The 14,299-nt window shown below is 48.4% G+C and overlaps 1 long non-coding RNA gene across 1 annotated transcript; it reads left to right on the top strand.

The window, feature by feature from the left end:
* Positions 1-510: 510 nt before the first annotated feature.
* Positions 511-10,432, top strand: LOC132657023 (uncharacterized). Its single transcript, XR_009594867.1, has 4 exons — positions 511-720; positions 1,114-1,182; positions 9,260-9,398; positions 10,261-10,432. It is a non-coding gene; the product is annotated as an uncharacterized LOC132657023 (long non-coding RNA).
* The last annotated feature ends 3,867 nt before the right edge of the window (positions 10,433-14,299 follow it).

The raw sequence follows: 14,299 nt of genomic DNA, 5'->3' as shown, positions 1-14,299 counted from the left end.
AGAGATCCTTCCTTCCTTGTGCTCATCACTGCTGTTTTTGTTCTGAGATGAATATTCAGTAGCTCACACACTCACTTCCAGAATACTGCTTTTGGTACAGATACCCTTGGCCCTAACCATTCTGCGCAAGCACACAATCAAACACAAACAAATGTTTCATTATCTTCTTCCAATCACACTTTCTTGCTCTTCCTGGAACCCATAACTTCTGAGGCCCACCCCTCCTCTCTCCACCTATCCCCCTCTCCAGCACATCTCAGACAGGAGTTCACTATGTGGCCCAGGCTAGCCTAGAATTCAAGATCCTTCTGCTTCTGTCTCTGACTCTAGAGTGCTGGGTTTGCAGACATATGTCACCATGCTCAACTTACTAGTTGTGTGTGTGTGTGTGTGTGTGTGTGTGTGGCTAGGGAAGGAACCCAGGGTCATGCAAATACTCTACTATTGCATTATACTTTCAACCCTTACTCTCTTTCCTTTTGCTTTCTAGGTTCCACAGTATTTAAGGCTTTGTGTTTCTCTTCACTGTATTGTTAATTCCCAGAACGGTGTTTTTGTGTCAGTGATATTCACTCAAGAAATATTTGAAGAATGAGGGAACAAAGAGTGAATGAATGACCAACTGCCAACTTCAATGGCCCTTTAGGCTCTCTCTCCCATACAACCTCTTCTCTGCTGAAGATGGGCTTCCTTGCTCAGGAGACCGACAAGCTGAATAAGGTCAGCTGGGAAGGGTATAAAAGTCATCCAGAGACCATTTGATTGGATGGTCATAGCCTACCACATGAGGCCCAGGATGTTGGATGAGATGTCAGAGATGATCCAGGATGCAGATGGGACTGTGCCAGAAGAGCCAGTTTGTCCCAAGTTCCCCAGGACTACTACTGTGGGCTCACAGAGCAGACAGCACAGGCAGCTGATGCAGATGCCAGGATGCTACACATCTTGGGGACGATGACCTTAGATTGCTGGGCCTTAGATGTGGAGCCAAGGACTGGAGATGGGGATTTCTTTAAACTGTGTCCTAAGTAAGACATGACCTCCCTGGACCAGCCTGCACTCTGTGTCTAGAACTTTTTCAAGTGTGACCTATATAGTTACTTTATCTCTCAGGACCTCCTGACCTGACTAATGGCACCAGGAGACATCTGCACCAGACTGAAAGGACTTCTGATTTTGAAGGTAGGCATTCCTCAGCAGCAGAGGGAAGCTAGGCTCCTGAGTGTGCAGAGTCTGTTACCTCAGCCTGGACTCAGTATTTTTAGCATGTCCCTCCTTCCTTCCTTTCCACAAGCCACTAGCCCACTCCTTGCCCAAATAACAGCCACCAAAATAACACTACAGTTGACAGAGGGGGACTGGGAGGGTCCCCTCCTTCCAGGCCATCAGTCAGGAGTGATCAGAGGCCCTTGAACTGGGTGTGACCCAAGTGAAGTAGGCTCCTAATTGCACCTTTAGCCAGAGAGAGAGAGAGAAAGAGAGATTGGAAGAAAGGAAGAAAGAAAAGGTCTCTTCTGGGTTGAGTGATCAGATGCCTGAGCTGGTGGCTGAGGACATCTAGGAGTCTGGACTTCCAATGACAAAACAGGACTGTCGCAAGGAAGCAGGAGCAAAGTGAGCCCAGTGACTCACTACTGTGGGTCTGGATGCTGTAGATAGGGAGCCTCAGGTAGGACAGTGCTTGGAGTCTCTTCAGGGCCACTGCTGTCCCTGGTTGCTCTGACTGATGCAGCACCCAGAGCCAGTAATCCTCAGCTGCCTCCATTTTATGTATTGTCTCCCCCACCAGCAGGAAGCTGGACTATTTGCCCCTCACTGTATCTTAGACTAAGGCCTTTAGCTCAGTCAGCAAATAATGGAATGACAAGAAAAGCTGCTCTGCCTGGCAGGGCTGCAGAGCTGATTGCTCACCTTCTGTTGAGAAGCTAGAGGGAGGAGACAAGAGAAGGTAGAAGGGAGGCTCTACCAGGGCAGACTCCCCAGGCTAGCCTCCAGCCCAGAAAAGTTAAGGCTATCCTCTACCTGTGGCACCATCCCAGGACAGCAGAGAACACCCTAGTTTTCTCCAGGAACAGAGAACTCTCTAACTGCTTTGTGAATGCATTGACAGGACAACCTGGTGCAAACAAAAGACTGAGACCCCTTATTACCTCCATCATTTAAGAGATGAAGCTGAAGCTCTGGCCAAACAAGCTGCTTGTCCCAAGAGCCTTACCCCCAGAGACCGGGGTGGGAGTGGAATTCTGCAGCCTGCCCCAGGAGATCCACCTAATTTCTGCATGTATAACTTGTTCCAAGGTGGCCACCGAAGTTACCTGAAGTGTTGTGGTACCCATTGCCACACCTCTGAAGTACTTGCCTCTCTCTTTCCTACTTAATAGAGTGTTTCTGGTCTGTTAATTCATTTGATATCCATGGCGTTTGCACTGATGCTCAACCCATTTTACTCCCATGTTTTAGAGATGGCAACAGAGGCTCAGAGACCATGAGTCACTGGCCTGAGGTCATTTTGGATAGAATATCTTGATACCTGTTGCTTCCTGAGTGAACCTGTCTCTCAGACTTAATCACCTCAACTGCCCTCAGCTCTGACCCAGCCCAAGGCCTTTGTAAGGTATTCAAGTTTGCCAAGGGGTCCTGCTGGTATGCTGCTGCCAGAACTCCTAACACCACTAGGTGGCTATTAGCACCTTCTGTACTTTCAAGGCATCTTGTCCTCCCCCCCCTCCCCGCCACATGCCAACTTGTCTCCATGGCAATGCCATTAATGCATGTTTTGAAGAGGTTGGATGCTGGAAGCTTTGTTTGGGAGGGGGTGCTGTTGCCAGTGGCCTTGTGTTACTAATACAAGGCATGACTTTAGCAGCCCACGGTTGCCTGGTACATATCTCTAGAAGTCAGGAGGTGTAAATTCCAGGGCATGGACTTGCCAGAAGCTTTCCCAAGCCCTAGCTTCTGGGTCTTGCCAACAGAAACAAGCTTCCTTGGGTCCTTGTGTGGAGCTCTGACTAGGATCCCAAGGGATCACAGTGAAGGGACCAGAATCAGCACAGCTCTCTAACTACATTTCTAATGTCCTCCCTTTCTCAAAGTCCAGTCTGCTTCTCTGCAGAGTTTGCAAGGTTGTGGGCCAGACCACCTCAGCCCTGTCTAAAGTCTGAATTTTCTTCCAACCTTTCAGTTTTTAATTAATTTATTTGCTCCTTCATTTCTGTATTTAGACGGCACCTCCCAAGAGAGTCCTTCCTTTCTTCCCCCAGCTAATATGGCATCCTTATTTTCCCTAACTCCTATACTCCTCTGTTTCTTTATCATGTAATCACCCAATGTTGGTTCCTCACCAACTCCTCCACCATCTGTCCTCTAGGAGGGTGTGTTCTGGGCCATTTTATTCCCCTTACTGTCCCCACACTTCACAAAGTACCCTGTCCCAAGGATGAACTCAGAAAGCATTTGTCTGAGGAGTAAACATGGATTAAGGTCACTCCTTAAGGGTCTTTTTATCTCTGGCTCTGGATCTCACAGACCATGGCTCCTCTGCTTAGATGTGATGTAGACTACAGGGTCACCGAGCAGCTCAAGCTTGGTGGGGGACAATCTTTGGAGGGCACTCATGCCATTTCCATTTGGAAGTGTGGGGACATCACTCTCACTGATGGAGTCCAGGGAGACTCCTTGGAGAGCATACCCACCCTCCCCACTTTGCATCAGCATCCAGACTCTCCTGTTCATCTTCCCAGGTAGAGAATCTGCTCGATACCTGGAAGAAAAAAAAAAAAAGCTACTTTAAAACGTTTCTTTTAAACAGGCAATAGAGTGGTGTATCATGTAATAGTGTGGGGTTAGTGATTTTTCTCTGTAAGGATCAGACAGTAAGCATACACATACAAGCACACACACACACACACACACACACACACACACACTGCTGGGGATTGAACCCAGGGCCTTCTGTGTTCTAGATAAGTTCTCTACCACTGAGCTTCAGTCCAAGTCATGAGTAAATATTTCAAGCCTCACAGAACACTTGGTCTGGCTCTTGTGTTCAGCTTTGCCACTGTAATACAAAAGAACCATAGACACTATATGAGGCTATGCTGTATGCGATAGACTTTGCTTTATGGACACAAATTTTATGTGACTTTCCTTACGCATGTGTCCCATGTAAAGGTAAAGGTGCTATTCTTTACTGTTGTTTTACCTTGTATTTATTTATTTGTTTTTAGTAATTTATAAATGAGCTGAGCTGGGGACGGTAGCACACACCTGTAATCCCAGCACCTAGGAAGGCAGAGGCAGGTAAATTTCTGTGAGTTCAAGGCCAGCTTGATCTATAAAGTGAGACCAGGACAGCCAAGGCTACACAGAGAAACCCTGTCTTGAAAAACTGAAACCAAAACCCAAACCAAAACAGAACAAAAGAGCTGAGAAACAGGACTGGCCTGGAAGCCCTGCATGTGCTGACTCCTGTAGTCATTGTAGCACCTGAGTTCAAGTTCTACCTGATCATCAGCTGACAGTGACCTTGAACGGGACAGCTGTGATGGCCTCTCTGGGCTCAGTTTCCCAATCTAGGGAGAAGGGGCCTAGGCCTGGCATACTCCAGAATCTGAAACTGTGGGAGGAATGGCCATTTTGCTAAGTGAGTATAGAGAGGGAGCTCTTGCCCTCCACTGGCATGCAAACCCATTGCTGCCCATGTCCCTTGTTAGTGGCCGAGAGGGTCTTGGAGTCTAAGAGAGGCATGGGGACAAAGGGATTTTGGTTGAGCCTCAGGAGCAATAGTTAGCTAGTCCAGCCATTCTTAGCTCCTGTGGGGGCCCCTCGCCATTCATGCCTGCCCCCTCTTTCCTGCTGCCTTGCTTAACAAAGACAAAGACAGCAGTTGACACTGTAATGCTGAAAATTGCTTGTTTCAGAACATCCCCGTAAACAAGCCCGTCTTTGTTTTAATCCCAGCCTAGCTTACTGTAGTTAATTATAGGAATTTGTGGCTATTTATGTGAACCAAGGACAGGCGAAAACATTCATTTGTCGGAGGTTTAAGTGCTGGGTGGGAATGGGCTCCAAGTGTAGAAAGGACAGGCAGGTAGCATCTGTCCTGGGGGCTGTGCAAGGTAGCGAGGGGCCTGGGCATGTAATTATCCCTGCTGCTCCTGAAGAGAGGGAAGGCCGCCATGGAAAGTGACACCTAATGACTGTTTTCAGCGAGGTGGGTAAAGGGAAAGGCCCATGTTTAAGGCCATCGCCTGAGATGGAGTCTTGCACCTGCCAGGTGAACGGGGTTACTTCCAGGCCTGGCAGCGCCTGCCTTGTTCCTGTCCCAGCAGATCTGGGGAAAAGGAAGTAGGGCCAAAGTTCCCAGGGGTCTGCAGATACGGTGGGGGCCAGAGGCTGGAAGGCCTGGGTGCCGCCTCTTCTCCCTCTCCTCCAGCCCCAGAGGAGCCACGGTTAGCAAGGAATGCTAACAAAGAGGAGACAGTGCTGGCTAAACAGAGGCTCCAAGACAATTCCTGGCCCAAACAAAGCTCCCAGGCCCCCACCCTCATAAGAAAACAAGCCAGGCCTTTGTGCACACTCAATAATTATCGCTCACAATTACCCTAGTCAGGGCTGTGTGCTGGGGCAGCAGGCGGAGAGGGGGTGCAGTTAGAAGCCCTAACCCTCCCTCGCTTGGGGATGGGGGTGGTGGCACAGTACCTGTACTGGGGCCAGTTCTCAGGGAGCCACTGGCCAGAGGGACCCCAAAGGCCTGTAGGGGGCCTGCTCATGACTTCCCTGTACTAGATATGTTCTCTTGGATTTCTGGGATCCCTAGCCACATCTCAGACAAAAACTCCCTAAAGCTCCCTGCACCAGTGGCCTTTAGCTGTCATGCACAGACCTGCTGTGTGCTGAGCTATTGTCCTCTTCCATGCTTGTTCATCTCTGACACTCGCTAGATCCTTCTCTCTGCATCTGAATCCTTAGTGCTCTGCTTATGGCTGTCCCTCTCCTTGCAGGTCTTCCAAACGACACCAAAGTTGCATCTAAAACACCTAGGAGCCCAGCCTCAACTCAAATCCACCATCCTTGCTCTCCCAGTTTTCTTGCTTCAGACCCCTTTCAGCTCTGCCACCCAGGTCCCTGACTCAGATCCAAATATGTCCCACCTCCTCCAGGAAGGCTTCAGCCCTGCTCCACTGGAGGCTTGCCAGTCCTTGGTACCATGCTGTCCTGTGGCTGAGAACATGTGTGTGTACATATCCACACTATTTACACAACAGTGTGATTCTGACACTCAGCTCTGAATTCAATAGTAATAGTGATTGTTGTGATAGTAGCTACACCTACATTTACTGGGTACTTGGCATTTAACTATGCAGATTGCTAAGCTGTTTCCCACACATTTAATCATGCGATCACCTTAAGGGGTAGATATTGTGTCCTGTCTATGATTTATACTTGAGAACTTGCTGCGCAGTTCTCAAGTGGAGTAACTAGCTCAAGGTCACAGAGAAGCAGCAGCAGTAGCAGCATTGTGGATGGGGCTTGGGAGCCTGGTGTAACAGTTTATGGGGGCTTCTGGGTTGCTTCTGTGTTTCCCAAGTCCATAGTCCACCCTTGAAGCATCTTAAAATAGCCGTCTGTGGCAGTATTTACACCACGGGAATCAGCAGTCGCCACAAATAATGTTTTCCCTTTCCTTGCCCAGGAAGCTGGCTGTTGAACTCATACCAGTGCATCACAAATGAGCTCACCCTGTCTTGTTACACAGCCCATGACCCTCTACTGTGAGTTTTGTGTTTTTCCAGGTGTCCTCTTGTAGCTGTGATGCCTGGTGTTCAGGACGAACTCTGTGCACTCAAGACAGCAGGAATCTGTTTTGGTTTACTCTGCTTGATGGTTTTATGACAGAGTTAGCATTTAGTCCATTGCTGGCCTCCAGCTGTAAATTCTGTGTTCCAGCCAGTCTCCTACGTGCGGGGATTATGTATGTGAGGCACCAAGCTAGGCCATGAGCAGGGATTTATTTCTTCACTATTAGGGACGGTGTGGGAGAAAGGCTGAGGCCGCTGGATTGGGTTGAGACAGAACATCAAGCCAGCATGTCTCAAGTTTGATTTGGTATAGGAGATCCCTGTTATGTACGAGGCTGGAGCCCTGGGCAGCCAAATCACCCTGGAGATTAGAGTCCCTTAGGTCCTGTTCTACCAAAGGCTTTTCACCACTGCCCAGTGGCCAGACAGAACTGAGAACTACAGACAGACCAATTAGAGGCTGACTCCATCTTGGTTTCAAAGATGCCGAGAAAAGCCATGGATAATGTTAGCAGTAGGCAAAGTTTAGCCCTTTGCTGAGGGTGCAGCATGGCCGGGCCTAGAGCGGCTAGCTTGGGAAGCTATTTTGGTTGTCTTTAACTGGTGGCTTAGAGCAATTTTCTGGGCACCCATGGGCCAGAGGGGCCATGAGACTCTTGCCACCAGCAGCTGCCTTTTTACACCAGGATAATGATGGCTTCTGGGTGAGAGAGATCAATAGGGGCTAAAAATACGTTTCCGCCCATCTGGATGCGGCTCTGGGCCTCTCGCTGACTCAGAGGCCGCTATGAATGGCAGGAGTGAAAAACACTGAGCTGTACAGATCCTGCAGGTCACCCTCCTGCCTCCTCAGGGCCCAGAGCGCTAAGACCAAATTGGGGAGACCAGCAAGGAGTGTTCAGGCTGGAGATGGGATGGAGGTGTCTTGCCATCCCAGCCTCCTCATCCAGCTCCTCGGAGCAGGTCCTTCAGCTGTTGACAGAGTAAGAGTGAGAACCTATGAGAAAAAGGAGCAAGATAGTGCTCTCCACATGACTCCATGCTAGTCCAGAGCTGGACACTATGGACACGGGCAGGAGGACGCAGAATCTTTGTCCTTCAGAGAGCTCACTGTCTGGGAGGAGATAGTTCTTTAAAAAGGCCAGCAAAACAAACAACCCCACGCAGCATCTTTTCTATCTTATCACTCAGGCACAGGTGCCGGAGAGGCTGCATCTCACCCAATGCTCGAGGCATCTCCATGAGTTCATTACTATACATATGGGCAGAGAGAAGCTAAAAGGCCACAATTCCATGATCAACCAAAGTCACCACAGTTGGACCCGCTTTGGTCCCTCAGCTTTAATGCATCCCATTAATGAGAATTTGACCAACTTTCATGAAGGGTCAGAGGGTGAATACTGGAGCCTGCAGGCTATTGGTATTACCGCACTCTGGTATTTTTGGTCTACTCTGGCCCTAGAGCATGATGGCAGCCATGGGCCACATTAATGAGCAGGCAAGGCTATGTCCCACTGAAACTTTATTGACTAGGAGGTGGAGGGATGGATCTGGCTGGCTACAGCTGGCCCTTAATATCTCCTATTATCTTGAGGAAACAGATTCAATAACTTAAAAGACTCATTATACAGCAGTTCTGTCAAACAGGAATAGAAATGAAAGCCACGCCCACACTTAATATTTTCCAGTCACTATATCAGAAAGGAAACAAGAAGCAGGTAAAAGTAACTTTCATAATGTAGTTGATTAAACCCCACATATATTGGTTATTAGAATGTTAACAGGCAATGAATACAACACGTTTCTAACAGGATTATTTTATTATTCTGTTTCCCTATTAAACCATCCAAAATGATGAATATTTTATTTTTCTATGTATCACACATGCCAATTTCTACTCTTCAGGTTGTAAGTTCTCAACAGCCGCATGGAGTCTAGTGGCTATCTTATTGGACAATGTGTTAATGGAATAGAAATAAGGTCTTTTGATTAGTACTGAATTGCATCTTTGGTGTAAGAAAAACAGAAAGGAGAGAAATTTCTGGGTGGGCTAGTAGATTAAAGTACTTAGAGAAACAGAACCAGTGCAGTGTGTATACAGAAAAAAAAAAAAAGGTATTAGAAAGAATTGGTTAGGTCCAATGAGCTCTACCTGCTTCTTGAGAGAGCCAGAGATTTGAGTCCAAGTTGAGTCCTGACCCTGAAATGCACAAGAGCTAATGTTTTAGTTCAGTTAAAATTCAAGTGAAAAAGCTCCCTGTCTCAGAGCGAAAGACCTCAGGCCGGAGGAGGCCCCTCTAATTCACAAGCAAGATGGTTTTCTGTTCTATTCATGCCTTCCACTGAGTCCATGTGGCCAGTCCACATCAAAGAAATTAACCTGTTTGTCTCTGTATAAATATTCAAATATTAAGCCTTTTCCAGAGCAATGTTTGACCAAAGGTGTGGATGTTTCACAGCCCAGTCAAATTCCTATTTCAAACTAAGCATCCTACCAGAGAAGATTGCTGGGAGATCTCGAAGCAGAGAACGTCAGATGCAAAAAGGATGATGCCAACAGTCCAAACAGAGGGAAGAGCAAAGCCCAGAAGCTTGAAGGTATTTGGAGACAATAAGCTTTGGGAGGTGACTATTTCTAGGCTGTAGGGCCTAGGTCTAGAGATGGAGATCTAGGGATGAGGTCAGGATGGGCACTGAGACTGCCTGAGTCTCGGGGAGAGTTGGGACTTGATTCTGAGAGCCAAGTGACTCGGTGCTGATAGAGTTCCTCCACCAGCACACTGTAGAGTCTCTGAAACACAGCCACCACCCACATAAACACTGCAACACTACAGCACCAAGCAAGTCCAGTGGCCCTCATGAAGTCTCAGTGTGGTCCCAAGATTCAGGTCCAGCATCACCTTGGACATGATGAAAATGCAGCCACTTTGGACCCCAGTCCTGGTCCAAAGATTCCTCGAACATTCTTAAGGTTTGTGAACCTCGACTGTCTTTTCTAAGAATGGATGCGGTTCAGTGCCTCCTCCTGCCAACAGCACTTGCTGCTCTTTTCAGGGCTCCACTGCCCAAAGCACTTAGAAAGCTTCCTATTGCTGCAACGGAAGAAGCAAATGGGACGGACATACCAACCCGGTTTCCCCGTACCTTTGGTATTTTAAATATTCCCTGGTTGGCTCTCCTAGAGCTTTCAGATCTTTGCTTTTTCTTTCCCAAGGCAAAAATGGTAATGGTTCCTGCTGCCTAGCTGGAAGGTTCTGCAGTGAGTGGTGAATACTTGGAGACCCAGTGGCTGCTGGCTGGATTTCAAAGGATGGAGTGGGGGTGCAGAATGCACCAAGGGATGGGGGTTGCCTCATGGAGGAGAGTAAGCATATGATTAGGTTTAGTTCCAGGATGATCCAAGGCTGGCTGCCCAATGTTCTTTATTCGCTTACTTTTTTTTTTCTTCTTCTCATCCCAGGCTGGCCATTCCAGTCTCAGATTACTTCAGGGCAGAAGAGGGACTTCTGCAGTTGTATGTGATGGCCATTCTCACATCTCACATCACAACAGCGAGACAAGACCATGGTTACGAGCATAACTAAGCCACTCTGCGGTGAGCCAGGGCCTTTCTGACTACTGAAGCGCTTCAAGTAATTGTATAGACTACACCAAGGGTCCCACCCAAAGAAGAACATACCATGTGACCTCAGTTTAGGGCTTCACAAGGCTCAGTGCCCTTTTTATGACCTGTAAGGTGGACCTTTGATCAGACTGATTTTTTTAGAAGAGAAAGACGAGGCATGGGAAAGTTAAAGGGTTCATTTAAAGTTCTGTAGTCTGGCAGGTTTTTATTTGGTTTTTATGTGTTTTGGGGGGTTGAACCCAGGACCTGGGAGTTAGGCAAGAGCCTTGCCATGACAGCTATGTCCTCATCCCTCTCTCCAGTTTTCATGTTGAGACAGGGTCTCACTAAGCTTTCCAGGCCTGCTTTGAGCTCACTCTGTAGGCAGCCCACAGTTGGCCTTGAACTGTCAATCCTCCTGCCTCAGCCTCTGTAGCAGGGATTATGGACCTGTGCCACTATCCCTTCTTTAACTGGATGGCTCTGAATACAGGGTTTGAAAAAAGCCCAGTTATGATGCCCTGCTCTTTCTTCCCATATAATGCCACTTCTCAGTGATCCATAGGCATTATTCCATCATCTCAAGAGCCAGAAACAAAAAGTTACCATGACCTGTATCTAAGGTGCCATTCCAGAAGGACTTCTGGCTTCAGCCCATCTCTTGATGTTTGCTCAGGGCCAGTAGGATACTGTTGTGGAGGTCCTTGAGGACTGCAGGGTAGACACTGAGTGCTGGGCAGCTTTTATGATGCCCAAGGCACTAGTAGGGACTACTGTGTGTGAGATTTCCCTATCCCCAAATGTTGACAAGGAAGAGGTTTTGAAAGGAAACATTTCATTTAAAACATCTGTAGATTGGCAGCCCCTGTGTGACCCATGCCTTTGGGGAACCTCATACAGAGGCAGACAAACAGCCCTTCTGAGTCATGCTGGGCCCTCATACCCAGGCCAGAAACTTCTTTCCCACGGGGCAATGGTGGTGCACACCTTTAATCCCAGCACTTAGGCAGAGGCAGAGGCAGAGGCAGAGGCAGAGGCAGAGGCAGAGGCAGAGGCAGAGGCAGAGGCAGAGGCAGAGGCAGAGGCAGAGGCAGAGGCAGAGGCAGAGGCAGAGGCAGAGGCAGAGGCAGAGGCAGAGGCAGAGGCAGAGGCAGATCTGTATGAGTTTGAAGCCACCCTGGTCTTTAAAGCCAGCTCCATGATAGTCAAGGCTACACAAAGAATCCCCTCCCCCCACCAAAAAAAAAAGAAAAAGAAAAGCAAGCAAGCAAGAAACTTTTTCTCTCCCCTCTCCTTTCTTCTCTTCCCTTTTTTCCTTCCTTTCCTCTTCTTTCTTGTTCCCTTCTTTTTCTACTCCCTCCCATTCCATCCCCCCTATTTTTCTAGACAGGATATCACTCTATAGCCCAGGCCAGCCTGAAACTGACCATCCTTCTGCTTCAGTCTCCTGTGTGCCGAGACTATGTGTACCACCACATCTACCCAAGACAGAACTTTCTACATTCACACAAATACTGGGCACTGCAGTTCCTCTCCAAGTAGCTGTAAACTCTAAGATCATGCCCTCTCTCCCTTTTCATGTTATAACCAGGCCCCACTGTTGGTTAAAATATATCCAGCCAGTGGTCAGCAAGTCCCTGTCTACAGCTCCCTAATACCTTCCACCCTTGACTCCCAGAACTCCTTAGGAGCCCCAGATTTTCTGAGGATCTTTTGGGGGTAACATAGAAAGTCTGACCTAGCTGAGAACATTTGGAATGTGTTCCAGAAAGCCTGCCAGGGTCTGTGGGAAATGTCAACAAATATTTGGAATAGTGACCCTAATGCTATCACCCTAAGTGCTTTTTCCCCTTCAGCATGTTAATTAATATTAGCTACTTCAGTGCTGCTGTGACCATAGTCATGACCATAGTGGGCCATGTAGACTCACAGATTGGAGGGATTTCAGGTCCTCATGGAGAAGAAGACAGCGCAGAACTGCTCAGGTCAGGGTAGTTGGTGTGGAGAATGGAGGCAGAACAGGAAGATGAGAGCAAGCAGAAACCAGGGTGGGTAAAACCCATCAAAGCCACACCTACACAAGAATCTGTGAGGGACATTTCAGATTCAAACCATAATGTGGCTCCCCCACAAGATCCCCACAAGCCCCACTCTCTTCATGCCCACCCCTTCCACCTCTTCCCCAGGGCTGGCTTACGCTCTTCAGATCAAATCAGCCTGTACTCTCTTTCCTGAGGCTGAGGCCTGCTCTTTGCCCATTCACCCCTTTTTTCCGGAGCCTCCTGCATCTGATAGGCTCTTTCTCTAGGCTGGAAACAGGGGCCCTAAGGCAAGGTGCTCATTTTTTTTTAGGGAAATGGCAGGTGTCTGAGGACAAGTGAACTTTCAAAGCCTCTGGAGACAAGAAGGGCTCCTACAGGGGGAAACCTTCCCTGTGCACCATCAGGAAGGACACAGGCAGCATTCCAGCTCTGTTTCCTGTGACTGAAGGCTGTTCTCTCCTGACATTCTTCTCCCGTGTGTAAAAGACTTTGTCCTCATTTGGACAAATTGGGAAAAAAAAATGATGCTGATGAGGAAATCTCTTCCAGCACCGTTGTCTCCTTGGGGAGATGCTGGGGAGCACACCATGGAGAAAAAGCCTCCGGAAAATCACTTTTGAAGTTTCTCCCCACCTGGCGTGACAGTCTGAAGGTCCTGCGGGAGGAGACCATTTGTGGCAGGTGACTACCATGGCTTCGGCAGCAGGTCCAGGGCTGTGGGATCCTGTGCAGGCAGGGTTTTCCTCATTCTGCCAGTTTTTCCTGCTGAGGACGGGGAATCCCTGTCATTTGCCACTCTCTTTAGAGAGCAGGATTGTCACAGAGGAGGCCTCCACATCTATCCCAAGGGCTGTGAGAATCTCCATCTAGCTTCCAGGTACAAAAGTGGAACTGAGACCCATAGAGGAGACGGTTTGAGGAGTTGTGTTATGGTAGTTGGTGACAGAACCAAAGCCTCTGTTTTGGGTCTTGGCTGGTTACCCCTGAAGTGTCATGGTGGCTTCTTCTGACCTTCTCCAGGCACACCATGGCTTAGTGGCATTGTCTGAGCTGCCAGACATCTTTTGTGCTGTGCTTAAGGCAGGGGTTTCCTTGAAGGGGGCACACGATCTTACAGTGACTGTGTGGTGGGCTGAGTTGGACCCCCAGGATAGGCTGTTCTATCTCTGTGTTTCTCCCACGAATACCCTTTTGTGTATATAGTACATGCCAGTATCACATTCCAGAAGCAGGATGTGTGTGAGCGAGGCACACACTGCCAAGGGCATCCCGGGTGCTCCTAGAGGCTCTTGTAAGAGGAATAATAATGTCATTCGATGACCACACCCCCAGTCCTTACAGACTCTGTTGCAAGCTTGTTCCTTGAAGGGATTCACTATGAAGAAGAGATGAAAAAAACCCAGTTTACAGGAAAAAAAAATCAAGGCCTCAGTCGTCTTAAGTGGCTTCTCAGAACTCACAAGCAAGATCGTACTGAGTCAATCTAGTTCCTGGACCACTGTACCTTGAGCTGCTGGCTCTTCTTCTTCTGCGGTGACACTAGTCACCTGAGGCCAGAGGAGGGCTGGCACAGTAGTTCCTGAAGCCTGGCTAGTAATCAAGGAAGGCCTCTTGCCTGGGTCCTGATCTAAACGATGCGCCGAAGAAGGAAACGAAGGTGCTCAGGTCTTGACACTCCAATGTGACACCCTTGTCACTCACCTGTGAGTGGCCAAAGCCAGCACTTGCCCAGTTTGTTTTAATTCTGAGCACAAGACTTGTGAGCTGTGGAGTGTGTATCCCCACTTTACAAACAGGGAAACCAAGGCCCTGAGCACTGACATGGCTTGCTTGAGCTTACTCTCACACCAGTG

Source organism: Meriones unguiculatus, chromosome 10 (assembly GCF_030254825.1).
Source record: "Meriones unguiculatus strain TT.TT164.6M chromosome 10, Bangor_MerUng_6.1, whole genome shotgun sequence".
Lineage (NCBI taxonomy): Eukaryota > Metazoa > Chordata > Mammalia > Rodentia > Muridae > Meriones > Meriones unguiculatus.
The sequence above is the reverse complement of the archived record's forward strand: the minus strand, read 5'-3'. Positions and strand labels throughout refer to the sequence as shown.